At 36.1% G+C, this 14,472-nt stretch overlaps 1 protein-coding gene and 1 long non-coding RNA gene across 3 annotated transcripts in view; one reads left to right on the top strand and one right to left on the bottom strand.

Annotated features, from left to right (window-relative positions):
* Window positions 1-14,472, bottom strand: part of LOC100922210 (carboxyl-terminal PDZ ligand of neuronal nitric oxide synthase protein) — a 374,239-nt gene that overhangs the window by 192,868 nt on the left and 166,899 nt on the right. The window lies entirely within an intron of this gene.
* LOC116419055 lies at window positions 1,239-11,477 on the top strand. Its single transcript, XR_004229278.1, has 2 exons — window positions 1,239-1,329; window positions 11,116-11,477. It is a non-coding gene; the product is annotated as an uncharacterized LOC116419055 (long non-coding RNA).

Raw genomic sequence — 14,472 nt, 5'->3', positions numbered from 1 at the left:
AGCCCTGGAGATAAGAGAAACTAAAATGATTTCTTATGTTTCATCATTTCCTAAGGCTGACATCACAGATACTTCAATTCAACCAACATTTATCAAATACATATCATGTAACTGAACCAGCTATGCCCAGAGAAAGAACTCTGGGAGATGACTAAAAACCATTACATTGAATTCCCAATCCCTATATTTATGCCCACATGCATTTTTGATTTCCTTCACAAGATAATTGTACAATATTTCAGAGTCTGATTCTTTTTGTACAGCAAAATAACGTTTTGGTCATGTATACTTATTGTGTATCTAATTTATATTTTAATGTACTTAACATCTACTGGTCATCCTGCCATCTAGGGGAGGGGGTGGGGAGTAAGAGGTGAAAAATTGGAACAAGAGGTTTGGCAATTGTTAATGCTGTAAAGTTACCCGTGCATATATCCTGTAAATAAAAGGCTATTAAATAAAAATAAATAAATAAATAAATAAAAATACATATCATGTGCAAAGCACCAAAATAGTCAAAAAATGAAAACAAAATGATGGAGTTCCATATCTCCATGTCTCTTGGAAGCAGGGGATAAGAGGACAGAGCATTGTCTTTGGAGACAGAATTTTGGGGGTTAAATCTCAATTTGTCATTTATTGCTGTGTACACTGGAAAAATCATTTAACCTTTATGGGTCTCATTTTTCTCTCTCTGTGGGACTAAACTAATTTCTAATGTCCATTCAATTTTTACATCATAATCTTTATCTCTGACTTTTATCAATTTCAAATACAGAACACTGGGGCTAAATTGATCAAGTTTAATCCACTAGAACAAATCTTCTGTTCTTAGGGCAAGAAGCATTGACTAGAAGCACCCCAGAAAAGTAGATGCATTTGGAAAGGTAACTAACTATGTTAGACAACTTGAATGGGCAATCTTTGACTAAAAGGCCAATTTCATTCCAGTGAAACTGTAATATTTTTCCATTTCTAAGGCATTATGCCTAGGGAGGAATATAAAAGTGAATATTACTTACCCCTACAGGGTACGAAGCTCTTGGAGTCTGCCCACACAGCACCCAAGAAAGAAAAGAGCCAAACAGACTTGGTCATAGTAGTGGTTCAACTGCCACTTTAACTGTCATCTGACTAAGGAAAACAAGTGATAGGAGACTTTACACATAGAGTCCTAGGATCTCATATGCTGAGAGGAAACTCAGATGTCCCCAAAGCAAGAATCTTTCTACAACATCCTGAGAAGGGGTCATCCATTCAGTGTCCACTTCAAGATCTTCAGAGAGGGAAGAAGCCATTGTCCCTGGAAGCAGCTCACTCCTTTTGAAAGTAATATTCTATTACTATTCTATTCTATTCTAAAAGTGATCTAAAATCTTTCAATAATTTCTACTCATTTCTCCTACTTCTCTCTAAGACTAGACAAAATAAACCAATATTCTATATCAGTGATTAATCAATAACCATTTATTTATTTCTAGTAAGTTCCAGGCCTAGGGACATAAATACAAAAACAGTCCTTACAAAAGGAAGCTGAAAAGGAGAAAAGACACTTTATTTCTATAATTACATTTGATTATCTCATAACTCCCCATGCAAATTTCCTTCAAACTATGAGAGGTCTTTCCTGCTGCTAAAGCCCTCCTCAAATTATCTCGTATTTATCTACATAAATGTCAAATCCATGCAAATACATATAAAGTATACATAAGATACACAAGGGCAAAATCTGTCTTTCATTTTATCTTTCTACTTCCAGAATCTGTCATTGAAGTTTTGCACATAATAAATTGAATTTATAAAAGGAGAAGATTGGAGAATATAGAATGATTTCCAAGGATCCTTTCCAATTCTAAATTCATGATAGTACAAATTTTGGAATCCAAATGTAGGACTTTATATTTAGCCCTATTATAATGTCATCTTTTAGATTTACTCTATATTTCCCACTTGTTAATATTATTTTGGATCCTGATTCTATGATTCACAATATTCACAATCCTATCCAGGTTCACATAATAGTAATTTTTTTTCACTTAATAGTATTTTTTCCAATTACATATAAACATAGTTTTCAACATCCATTTCTGTAAGATTTTGAATTTCAAATTTTTCTCCTTTCCTCCACAAGATAACAACAATCTGATATACGCTATACATGTATAATCTTGTTAAATATATTTCCAAATTAGCCTTGTTGCAAAAGAATCAGAACAAAGGAGGAAAATAAAGAGAAAGAAAAAAACAAAATTTTTTAAAAAGTGAAGATAGTGTGCTCTGATATGCACTGAGTCTCCATAGTTCTTTCTCTGGATATGGATGACATTTTCCATCACAAGTCTTTTAGAACTGTGTTAGATCACTGTATTACTGAGAAGAACTAAGTCTATTATAGTTGATCATCACACGGTGTTGCTGTTATTATGTACAATGTTCTCCAGGTTCATGTAAGTCTTCCCAGGTTTTTCTGAACCTCACCTGCTCATCATTTCTTATAGCACAATAGTATTTTATTATATTTATATGCCATAACTTGTTCAGCCCAATTGATGGGCATCCCCTCAATATTGTTCATTCCTGAGATAACAGTTTCCCTCATCATCCATGTGTTTGATAGTTCAATCTAGACTAGATCTAGAAGTTTTTTACTGATTTAATCATTTTTCATATAGTCTCAATGTTGATATTTCCCATTAAATCTCACTGTCTCCAATGCAAAACTATGCATTTTTACTTACAGTAATAAGCTTTGGAGGCATTCTATGTCCAATGTCTAAAAGATGCCAGGAGTCTTGACCCCTAGCCAATTTGATAGATGACAGACTTACTTAATACAACCTTATTATGAAGTAGCTTGTTGACCTTTAATGGATATATGTTTTAGTCTCATTTGTTACACATGCCTCCAAAGAGAATGTCTACCTTCAGCTGGATCATCTCAGGGTATCTGAATAGTGGCAACTAGGGTCAGATGACAAGACTAATCACTAATAGAGAAGGATGACTTTGGCACAGAGCTAGGCTGAAGGCTGAAGATATTCCAAGTTGGTCAGAGATCTTCAGCAGGAAAATCATTTCCAAGATTTGTTCCCTGCCTTGGTTTACCTCACAAGTTGATGCTATCATCAGGGTATCAATACAGTTCTCCTACATAGACAGGATAAGAAAAGGAACTCGAGGGAAACTGCTGGAGATATATTGCATTGTGTCAGCTTCTACTTATCCTCATAACTGATAGTGCTCAATGGAAGAATTAGAAATGTACTATTTGCAGCTTTCTCAGGGAAAAAAGAAAGATCTGTATTGGGGAAGAGGAAAAAATAAGGTAAGAAGATGAAATGGCCATGGAGAAGTCAAGGGAGAAATCAATTCTGATAACAGCCTGTTAATCCCATGGTTCCCCTGAGGAAAGAAGCAAATAAATAATACTGTGCATTCTAATCACAGCTATTATCAGAAAGCTTTTAGAGGAAAGTGAATAAGTTACCTGCCATCTCCACAGAAAAGAAGCTTTATTCATTCTCTTACTTTGATTTCTCATTGAGGACATCTATTAATGAATTTTGATAAAATGGCAAAAATAGTAGCAGCTAGTTTATAAAAAGGGTTGAATCTGGCATCAGGAGGATTTGGCTTCAAATCATAATTTAGACATTTACTCACAGTGTCACTTAACCTCTACCTACTCAGTTTCTTCATCTGTAAAATATCTATTTCCCAGGAATGTTGTAAGGATCAAATAAGATAAATTTATAAAGCATTTGCAAACCTTAATGTGCTACGTAAATGCTATTGTTGTTCTTGTTGTTGCAGCTTACAAAGCAAAATGAGTTCACCAAATTTCCTATGAGATTTTCTATTCTTCTATCTTATTCCCTTTCATGTACTCCTTGATCCTATGAGAATGGCCTCCCAACTGTTCTTTGATCAGTCAGTTCTCTATCTTCTGGCTCACAATGACTGTCTTGGAATTTTCTACCTCTTTTTTTGTCTGCTTCTTAGATTTCCCTAGCTTCCTTCAAGTCTCCACTCAAATCCCAGTTTGTGCAAGAAGTCTTTCTGGATTCCTCCAAATGCTAATGCCTTCTCTCTGAGGTTATCTCCAAATTTATTTTGCATGCATCTTTTTTATTCATAGTTTTATATATATATATATATATATATATATATATATATATATATATATATATCAGTAAGCATTTATTAATCACCTATTATGTGCTAGCACTTTGCCAAACACTAGCAGTACAAAGACAAAGAGCGTTTATGCCCTCAATGATCTCACAGTCTAATAGGAGAGAGAACGAATAAATACAACTACATAAATAAGCTAGATACAGAATGAAAAAGAAATAATTAAGAGAGGGAAGGTGCTGGAATTGAGGTGGATTGGAAAAGGCTTCCTATAGAAGATAGAATTTTACTTGGACATGAAGGAAGTCAAGGAAGCTAGAGGGTAGAGATGAGGAAGGAAAGCTTTCTTGACATGGGAGAGAACTAGAGAAAATGCTCAGAAGATAAAATGTCTTGTTTTGGGAACTGCCAGGAAACTGGTAGCACCATACGGGGATGTTGTATTTGATGCTGTGGGTAAGAGGGAGCCTCTAGAGTTTACTGAGTATAGGAGTGACAAGGTTAGATCTGTATTTTGGGAAAATCACTTTGGTAGTTGTATGAAGGATGGCCTGGCATGGGAAGAGACTTGAGGTAGGCAGACCCACTGACAATAGTCCAAGAGAGATGAAAGCATCATCTAAAGACTTTCCAAAGGTGAAAATGATGAGTGTTAACAATGGATTGGATGTGCATCTTCCCTATTAAATTGTGAGTTACTTGAAAACAAGGATGATTTTTTTGCCTTTCTTTGTTTCCTCAGTACTTGATATGGAGCCTGACATATAGTAGGTACCTAAAGTATGTTTGCTGATTTGATTAGACTTATTTCATATTTTTCCTCATATTGTTTATATGAAACCTTCAGTATATAAAAGATGCCAAGAGGAGTATTGATCCCCAGCTAATTTTGTGGATGGCAGACTTGGTTCATATAACTTTATTATGAAGTAGTTTGTTGGCCTTTAATTGATATATGCTTTAGTCTTATTTGTTAATAAGACTTTAAAAATAGGGACTGTGAGAAGCAATCTACTATAATGGAATAAATAATTAAATTTAGACCCAGAAGATCTGGATTTGCTTTCCCATTCTGACATTTACTAACTGTGTGACCTTACAGCTCTATTTAAAAAAAAAAAAAAAAAAAAAGCAAAAATTACAAAAACCCAAAATCAAAGCTGTTATTTTTCATCTTCTTGCTATCCGTGCATTCAAAGCCTAGAAGAGTACTTCAGAGTTAGTGCTCAAATAAAGGCTGAATAATTAACAGAAATTTAGTAAGAAGGTATAAAATATTTACTTTGCTTTTCCTTTTAGCATTTACTATGCAGCATATTCTCTGTTAAGCAGAAAATAAATGCATTTTTGTTATTGCTTAAATAATTAAACAATTTTTTGTCATAAAAGGCTCGCATGAGTCTACTAAGCAGCATATTTCAATATGTATAACTTTCAATGGCAGCCAAAGGTGAACAGAGAATACCTAGAATCACAGTCTTGGAATCTCAAAGATCATTGGTTAATGGACAGCACTGAGCTTGGAACCTGAAAAACTTGATTTCAAATTGTTACACTTTACCAGCTATCACCCTGGGCATGTCACTTAAAGCCTCTATGCCTCAGCTTTATTATTTATAATATTAGGGAAGTGGGTACTCAATAGTCTCATGGTCTATGATTCTATGGAATAATGATCCTTTTCCTGAAAAAGTATTCTCTCCATAGCATCCTTGAAGGCCTCCAATAAGGGAGAGTCCAGTGTCCCCCAAGGAAAGCCATTTTATTCCTAGGATCCTCTGGTTATTGGGAAGCTCTTCTTGATATGGAGCCAAAATCTGCCTTCCTGTAGCTCCTGTCCAATGGTCCTGATTCTGTCTTTTGGGACCAAGCCAAACAAATTTCTGATACCAAATGTGAATGATATGATCTTTTAATCATAGGATGTTAGCCTTAGAACTTAAAGAAGTTCTTTAATCAACCTTCTTTCATTTTATAGATGAAGAAACAAAGGTCTAGAGAAGTTAGGTGACATACCAAGGTCATATACGTCTTAGTGAATCTTTCTAGAAAAAGGAAAGACAGAAAGAAAAGGACCTTTCTTCCATAAAACAGAATGCAGGAAGTCCTAGTCAGCCTTTAGTACAATGTTTCACCATGGTGGTCTTGCTAAAGTTCTAAGATTGGGAATTGCTACTGCTCTATTTGACTTTAAAACTAAATATCAAATAGCAATAAATCTAAAATTGAAATGGAGAAGGGCTAAAATATCTCAGTTCAGGGCTAGTGTTTCATTAAGAAGGGAGTATTTTCTAGGGAGAAAAACCTAATTAAAATCCTGAACTCCAGCAGGATTTCATTTTTCACAGAGATACTTTTTGGATGCTATTTCTTACCTGTTTAAAACACCCAGGGGCTCTGGTTATTGCCTGGTACCTCATTAAAAATCTGTTTCATTCACTCTGCTTACTTGTAAGAGACATTGCTATTGCACTCTGTTCCACTTCCACCTCATGCCTTACTCCCAAATAAGTCAACAGCTCTCTGTGTATGTCTTCATCCATCTTGAAAAAGACTATTCTCAGCTGAAAGAGGCTGAGTCAGTTCTTCCTGAAAACATCCAAGGAAGACAGATGGTACTTGGCCTCTTAAGTCTTGGGGTAGGAGGGAACAATTCTCCCTCAGCTAAAAAGTTAGATTTGATTAAAGCAACATTAAACTGTTCCTTAAAGGAATATAGCTTAAAACACTCAAGATAACATTGGCCCTGAAGTCAGAGGTTCTGCATTAGAATCTCACTTCTGATGCTTTGTTTTAATTCTTCCAATTTCCCAAATCTTCTGTTACTGTTTAGGATACCGCCATTCTTTTAGTCACCTAGACTTCTCATTCACATTCACTCTACATATCTAATCTGTAGTCAAATCTTCCCATTTTGGTCCTTACAACATGTCCTGAAGATGTCCCCTTCCTTCTATGTATAGCCACCACCTGAGTATACGTACACTTTCATTACCTCTCATCAGATCTATGGCAATAGCTGCTGTGTGTTCTCTCTGCCTCAAATCTCTCCCTACACTACTCCATCCTCCATTCAACTGACAAAGTGATTTTCCTAAATCAAAGGTCTGACCATGTCAACCCTGCTCCACTCCCACTCCCCTTTAAAAGTTGTAGCATGCATCTGCTTCCAGAGAAAGAACTATGGAGGCTGAATATGGCTCAAAGCATAGTATTTTCAACTTTCTGTTTTTTGTTTGCTTGTTTTTTTGTTTTTTTTCTCTCTCTCTCTCATGATTTCCTCCCCTTTTGGTCAGATTTTTCTTATGCAGAATGACAAATCATGGGAATAAAGTTAGAAGAACTGCACATGTTTAATCTATGTGGCATTGCTTACTGTCTTAGGGAGGGGCGAGGAGGGAGAAGGAAGGAGAAAATTTTGAAAACAAGGTTTTACAAAAGTGAATGTTGAAAACTATTTTTGCATGTATTTGGAAAAGGGAAAAAAAAAAAAGGTGTGGCACTTCAAAGTTGTGGGACTATAAGTAAATCACTTGCAGCCTCAGTATATTTGTGGATATTTTTCTCTTACATGATTTTTCCTGACTCTCTGAACTTCACTTTGCTAATCAAAAGAATGAAGATTAAAAATAGGTGCACTAGCTTAATATAGTGGAAAGTCTTGCATTTTGAGATAGAAATTCTATGTTCAAAGTCTACCTCTGATGAGCTCTATGGGACCCTGAACAAGTCATTTTGCTTCCTTTTCTATAAAATGGTTGAACTAGAAGATCTTCAAAAGGACCTGGCAGAGCTGAATCTATATAGGACCTTATATCTACCCCACAGTGTAAATTGTTTATTGTTTATAATACTTAAAGTGCTGGATAAATGTGAATTGCCGACCTGGTCAATGCCAATGTAATTACTAGTAGCAATATAAGTATATCTAGCATTTATATAGCATTTTAAGAGTTGCATTTAATGTATGTGACCTCATTTAATAGTATCATCAAAGAAGCTGGCAAGTAGGAGAATAAAGGGAAGGGACTGTGCATTTATATAGTGCCTCTTACAAATATTACCTCATTTGATTCTCACTACATGCTCAGGCACAAGATAGTTCAGTGGATAGAGCACTGAATGTGGAACCAGGATAACTTATCTTCCTGAGTTCAAATCTGGACTTAGACACTTACTAACTATATGACCTGTAATTTAACCCTGTATACCTCAGTTTCCTCATCTGTAAAATGAGCTGGAGAAGGAAATGGCAAACTTTCAGTATCTTTGCCAAGAAAATCTCAACAAAGGTTAGGGAGACAACAAAATAACAAAAAATAAGCTTGGGAAGGAGGTACTTTAAGTAGAGAAAACTAAGGCAAGCAAAGATTAAGTGATTTACCCAGTATGAGTCTGAGGCTACATTTGAACTCAGACCTCCCTGACTCCAGACCCAGCTCTCTATCCACAGTACCACCAATTGCTTTGAAACACAAAAATCACCTCTCTTACATTTGCCAAATTTTAGAGTTAACATTATTAGGAATAGCATGCTGTAGTGAAAATAAGATTGTGAGTTAAAAGATCAGAGTTCAAATCTTTCCATCTCTTGGAATCAATCAGTTTCTCCTCATCTCCAAAACAAAAAGATCTGACTATATTATTTCTAAGGTTTTTTCTGGCTCTCAAATTCTATGAGTTTTTTACAATTTGGTGACACGTGACAATATTTTGTAACCTTCCATTGGAAGTCTGGTATTTTTTTTCTCTTATGTTTTCTTCCCTATGTAAAACAAACAAACAAATGAATAAATGAATGAATGAATGAGGAGAGTGGGGATGGAGGGCAAGGGATACTCTCACAGATTAAGCCCAGACAGAATGCTAAGGCACATGTTTGGCTAGATAATCATATTTTAATGTTATATTTTCCAGACCTTATTTCTAAAACTATAATTCTATTAAAGCATCTAGATTCACACAATATTACTTAATAATACAGATAATAATTCTAGAGGTCAGTTTTATTTTTTTTCAAATAAATAACTCTAAGTACAGGCCTCTTTCTCTCAGCTATTCCTAATCATAGCTTAATTGAACAGCTTTAATTCCAGTCTTTGATTAGATTGATTTTTGCCAGTTCACCCTCGGGCTAAACTTCAGAGTCAAAAGGCTGTAGGGCAGTTACATGGTTCAGGGACTTCAGGCAAGCTTGGCAACAAAACCCCCATGGTTGGCACTTTGTAGATCATAGTGGCCCTGTTCTTTCTAATAAGTGACAATCCTTTACGTGAATGCCTTAACATAATTACAGAGAAGGAACTTAGTTAATTTTTTCCAGCATGCAGCCCTCAGAGCCTCTAACCATTTCCCTGCATGAGACTTGAGACAAAAAAGAGAAACTACTAAGTATATAAAATCCCTGGGACTGTTCCTTCTGACAGTAGAGATAATTTTTCATATTAGTCTTAAATAAAGATAAACATCCTTTGATCCTAACAGCTTTGGAACAAGGAGCTGCCATATACATATAACTTTTCCAACTGGATGTTCCATCATAAACTCAGCAGCTTCACAGCAATTCACAGCAAAATTGGTTCACTTCTCAAACCCTATTACTGTGGAGGGCATGACCATCCTGGGTAACATCCCAATCTTGATGTGATCTCCCAGATCTTTCCTCTACATTTATCCAATTAAGTGCCTCAATTTATACTTGCTGTCTCTACAACACTACAATAATTATAATAGCCTCCTAATTAGTCTCACTGCCTCAAATTTCTCCCCATTCCAAACTATCCTCCATGCAATTGCCAAAGTGATTTTCTTCTCTCCTTTTCCCCCTCCCTCCCTTCCTTCCTTTCTCCTTTCTCTATTCTTCCTTATGTTCTTTCCCCCATTTCTTTCTTTCTTCCTAGGTCTTTTTCCTCCTTCCTTCTTTTTTCCCTTTCTTCCTCCCTTTTCCCCTCCTCCTTCTTTCATTCCTCTTCCTTTCTCCACTTCTCTTTCCTTCCTCCTTTTTCCTTCCCTCCCTCCCTCCTTCTTTCCTTTCTTCCTCCCTACCTTTCTTTTTATTTCAAGATTAAGTTGGCCTATCTACCAACTCACAATCTGAGGTCAGTGTTGATCAGTATGGAAGTTTTAAGCTGTTTTATATCTCCTGGACCAATAAATTCTCCATTCCTTAAGCAGTATAGTGATCCTCTGTTCCCAAGGATCATCAAATTGGAGGAGGATTTTAGCAGGATATCCCTTAACTCCCCTTTACCCTTATTGCAGTTCAGAAAGAATCTAAAAGATGCACCAGTCCCCATCTCCATCTCCCCAGGACCACACATCACAGTTTTGTTCTATACTCCAAGCTCCACAAACTGATTTTTCCCAATGTGTGTGGGTTATTTGATGAGTTTCAGTGACTTCCACCTCTAGGGTCAAATATAAACTCAACTGTCTGGCATTTAAAGCTCCCAACAACTTAGTTTCACCCTGGCTTTCTGGTCTTTTTACACATTACTCTTCTTCATGGACCGTCACACATGATTCAGCAGCTCTTGTCTCCATGCCTTCCCATGGTCCTCTGTATCTGGAATGGCCTTCCTCCTTACCTGTTCCTTTTGGATTACCTAATTTACTTCAAAACATGATTTAACTATAACCATCTATTTGAAAAAGTCATTCCTAACTGTACTATTTATCTAGTAGCTAACGCTCTACCTCATAAACTACCAAGACTTTATTTGATATATTATGTATTAATCAATCCAAAAGCATTTATTAACTCTATTAACTTCTATGTGCCATACATTGGGCTAGGTCCTGGGAATACAAATACATTTAATGAAATAAGCCTTACTTGAAAGAAGTTTATATTCTAGCAACATACACAATAAGATCATATACAATAATAAGAATACATCTGTATATACACATATATATGTATATAGAGAGAATAAATATAAAAATGATAAATAGAAATAAATGCCAAATATTTCATTACAGATTGATTTGAAAGGGAAAGAACTAGGACCTAAGGAGAAACAGGAAAGATTTTACATGGAAGATGATATTTGAACTGCATTTTGAAGAGAAGGATTCTCTCAAGTGGAGGTGAGGTGAGAATGTATTTCAGACACAAGGGGCAATGTTGAAGGGCAAGAAGATAAGAGATGGGAGTACCACAGGAAGAATAAAGAGATGGTCAATATGGCTGGATCTCAGAGTATAAAAGGGAAACAAGGTACAGTGAAGCTGAAGTGACAGTCTGAGAACCAGCTGTGAAGGGCTTTGAAAAATAAACAGAGCTGTTTATACCTTACCCAGGGGACAACAGGAAGCCACTGGAGTTGAATAAATAAGATGCTGCACTCAAGGAAAATCATTTTGGAAGTAGTGTACAGGATGGATTGAAATGAGGAGAGACTTAAGACAGGGAGTCCAATGATCTGTTGCAGTAATCTAGGACAGAGTGATGGGAGCCTGAACCAAAAGAATAGCTATATGAGTAGACAGAAGGGTCAGATGCAAGTGACTTAAGATTTGACAATTGAGTGAATATAGGGTCAGGCAGCTAGAGGAGTCTTTAGGGATTAAAAAAAAAAAACTGTGAATATTGGGGAATAAAAAAAATGGTGACAACTTCAAGAGAAATAGGGATATTCTGTGTGCATACACATGTACATGTACACATAACACACATACATATGTACATGTGTATTTATTTTCCTAAGGCTTCTTGGAAACAGGGCCTGTTTTATTTTTGTTATTATTTATCTAGTGCTTGGGAAAGCTAAGTGGTACAACTAAATAGAGTGTTCAGCTGGGCATCAGAAAGACCTGATTTCAAATCTTACCTCAGATACTTACTAGCTGGGTGACTCTGTATGAGTCACTTAACCCCATTTACCTCAGTTTGCTCATTTGCAAACTGAGGTAGAGAAGGAAATGACAAAACCATTCCAGGATTTTTGCCAAGAAAACCCCAAATGGCATCATGAAGAGTTGGACACAACTGAACAGTCTAATGTTCAGAAGACATCTAGCACACAAGTAAGTGCTTAGTAAATGCTTGCTGATTGATTTAGATACACTTCTCAGATAATGGTTTTAGCCTTGATTACAGAGTTCTTAAAAATCATTTTCTTAAGAGATATGAAAAAAAAAACTAATTGAAATGGGGTTTTTAAATCAAGATTTAAAATGGTTTCTTGATCTCTATACAAACTAAGCTATTGATTGATTCTCTTTGGTCCAGTCAAAAAGCCAAGGAGTCACCTGTGGGTATTAAATTAAAATCACCTTCTCTTTTGGTCTCAACTTTTCCCAACTCCACATCTTTGCTCACACAGTTCTCTGTACCTAGATTGCCCTTATCAGCTCATGTACCTCCTTTCTATATTATCAAATTTTTATCCATCCTTTGAGAGCCCTAACACAAATCTCAGATCTTCAACAAAGCCTTCCTGATTCTCCTCCTAGTAAAAAGCAACCCCTCCTTATTCAGGATTTCCATAAATACTTATTTCAACTCTTCATAAAAAATATTGTTTTATAGTTACTCATATATATATTGTACCTTTGCCTCTCCCCATGGGACTATAGACTTCATGAAAGCAGGAGTCAGGGCTTACTAAATTTCTTTTGTGTCCCCCTGTCCCAGGACCCAGTCCAAAACAGGTTCATCACAATTATTGGTTGAGTTGAATTTCATGCTGAGTGTTATACCTAAACTCAGTGATGAAATGCCTTCTGGTATGTAAGACCTCCTGCAGAGTTCATGATTGGTACTGACTCCAGACTCCCATGCTTGAGTGCAGATCTTCCATGCCTTTAACCATGCTTTTCAGAAGCTTTACATCTTGCAATGGGACACAAAGCATGCTGAATTTATGATAATTCTAGAGATATAAAAAGCAGCCTTCTGTGGCAAAGTGAAATCTATTAGACACTTCACAGGAAGCACTAGCACTTATAATAATCCTGTGCATCTATGGATTCATGCACAGATATATAGGTATATATGTGTGTCTGGTGATTCTACATATCGAATTTAGAGATCATAATGCTAAGTTACAAGAAAGATATAGATATATACATATGAGTATTTTATAAATGTGTATATATGTATATACATATGAAATATATACACATATATCATGTATTTAGTTCTTTAGAGTTAACAAAACACTTTACAAATATTTTCTCATTTGATCCTCACAATATTCCTGGGAAGTAAGTGCTATTATTGTCTCTATTTTGCGGTGAGAAAAGTTAGGACAGAGAGAGCTTAAGTAAGTTTCCCAGGTTCAAATAGCTAGTAAATGTCTAAGATGGGATTTGAACTCACACACTTGACTCCAAGTCAGCATTTTGATATAGAATAGGAGTCTGAAACTAAAAGCTATCAAATAAAGGAAACTCTGGTGAATCTGAAGCCCATGTACAGCAATTAACAAACAAAAGAAAATGTGAGTTGAGGACATCCTAATTTCAGGGCTGAAATGCTACCTATGCAAAGACTGAATTGCAAGTATTCCTGATGCCCAATATGGTACCTTGTGTATAATAGATAAGAGTATCTATTGGCTGGATTAGATTGGGAATGATTAAAATGAGAATCCAATGCACTAAAATATCTGTCCTTGTTACAGTCAGGACCAATACAGGGCAGCAAGGTGGTGGAGTGGATACAACTCTGTGCTTGGAATCATGAATAGCTGTGTTGAAATCTGACCTAAGATGCTTACTAGGTGTATGCCCTTGGGCAAGTCACTTAAACCTGTTTGCCTCAGTTTCCTTTTTGTAAGATGAGTTGGACAGGAAAATGGCAACCACTCCAGTATTTTTATCAAGAAAAATTCAAACAGGTTCACAAAGAGTTGAACATGACTGAAATGACTCCACAGCTCAACAATACAAGTGCCAAAGGAAGGGCCTCTACTTTAGCAGGTAAAGAATAATCTGTTTTTAACTATAGCAACATATGCCCCATAGGTCTGAATGGTCTGTACTAGGTTTGATATCAGCATAGCAAGATGCTTTTCCCTCAATGATTTACATAGAAAGCAGGTGAGGGAGTAACTAGGTAGTGCAGTCGACAGAGAACCAGCCCTGAAGTCAGGAGGATCTGACCACAGACACTTAACGCTTTCTAACTGTGTGACTCTAGGCAAGTCACTTAACCCCAATTGCCTGGGGGAAGGGGAGGAAGCAAGTGAGAAAAGCATTTAATTACAGTTTTTTAGAAATGTCAATTATACTTCACTTTTTTGTTGCTCTGTTTTGCTTTAATGTATGACCATATATTTACTGCTGTTATTGTTATTAGACTGAGGTCATCAAAAACCGAAGGAGGCCAGA

Source organism: Sarcophilus harrisii, chromosome 4 (assembly GCF_902635505.1).
Source record: "Sarcophilus harrisii chromosome 4, mSarHar1.11, whole genome shotgun sequence".
Classification (NCBI taxonomy): domain Eukaryota; kingdom Metazoa; phylum Chordata; class Mammalia; order Dasyuromorphia; family Dasyuridae; genus Sarcophilus; species Sarcophilus harrisii.
The sequence above is the reverse complement of the archived record's forward strand: the minus strand, read 5'-3'. Positions and strand labels throughout refer to the sequence as shown.